Below are 1,053 nucleotides of genomic sequence, written 5' to 3'. Positions count from 1 at the left end.
AGAGCTTTTTATTTAATGTCCAAATAAATGCAACGTTTCGGTCCTTTGACCTTCCTCAGGCATATTAGTAAATAGAGTGTGCGGAAGTCTTCTCTTCAATGGTGTCGCTGTTCCGAAATACACATTGCCTTTATGGCAGTGGTTCCCAAACGTATTCATGTCAAGGACCCCCAAATTCACACTAATTAGCCTGCGGAACCCCATTTGAAAAGGTATGCCAGGGACCCCTAACTGAATGGCTTGAAAATGGAAATTTTAGTTTACTCAGTACATTAAACTTTCCTTAATGATTATATCTGGTTTCAGTATTTATTTGTGATGTATTTTCTCTATTATTAAGGTTATTGTAGCGGTCAATTTGTATTGGGGGTGGGGAGGGGGCCACGAGACATGGCCAAAGCATTTCCGGGGGTCCCCGGCCCAAAACGTTGAGAACCCCTGCCTTAGGGGACACCATTCTGCAGACTTCTGAGCTTCCTGCACGCTGTGCTGGCCATCGCTTATGAGTGCATACATGCATAATGTACAGAAATGGCACTTGAAGGGTTAAGATTTTATTTTCTTTTTCACAAGCACTGTACTCCATGCAACACAGTTTCTGTTTGTTTGTGGACAGTACTGAAACTTTTGTGAAAATTAGACAAGAAAACATGTTTAACATGGGCATCAATGGGAAATTGTGACATCACTGACTTATTTCAGCATTTTTCAATATGTTCCAGTCTATATAGGCCTATTTATGAAACAAAAAAAGTTGAAAGCGTTTCAGTTTTGATGTTTTTTGAGGTCTATAAATTGTCTGTACTTCTGTGTGATCTGTAGGATTAAATTAACGTATTATAAGACTACTACTACAATAATATATCATACATTCAACAAATATCTATAAGACTACTACAATAATATATCATACATTCAACAAATATCTATAAGACTACTACAATAATATATCATACATTCAACAAATATCCTCAGTCAGTGAGCATACGCGTGCTTTATGTAATCTTGTAGAAACAGACTTTCTACCTTCAGTTCCTCTGACAACCAACCAGC

General features: G+C 37.7%; 1 protein-coding gene across 3 annotated transcripts in view; it reads left to right on the top strand.

The window, feature by feature from the left end:
* LOC310860437 (nardilysin-like) overlaps positions 1–120 on the top strand; it is a 30,678-nt gene extending 30,558 nt beyond the window's left edge. For all 3 annotated transcript variants that reach the window (XM_083767338.1, XM_083767339.1, XM_083767340.1), the window contains one exon: positions 1–120. This exon is cut by the window's left edge and continues 2,115 nt beyond it. The gene's annotated coding sequence lies outside the window, so the exon portion shown is untranslated.
* The last annotated feature ends 933 nt before the right edge of the window (positions 121–1,053 follow it).

The sequence above is a fragment of the Protomyctophum parallelum genome, assembly GCF_964188405.1.
Source record: "Protomyctophum parallelum genome assembly, chromosome: 6".
NCBI lineage: Eukaryota > Metazoa > Chordata > Actinopteri > Myctophiformes > Myctophidae > Protomyctophum > Protomyctophum parallelum.
Note: the sequence above shows the minus strand (reverse complement) of the source record. Positions and strands in the feature narration are given on the sequence as shown.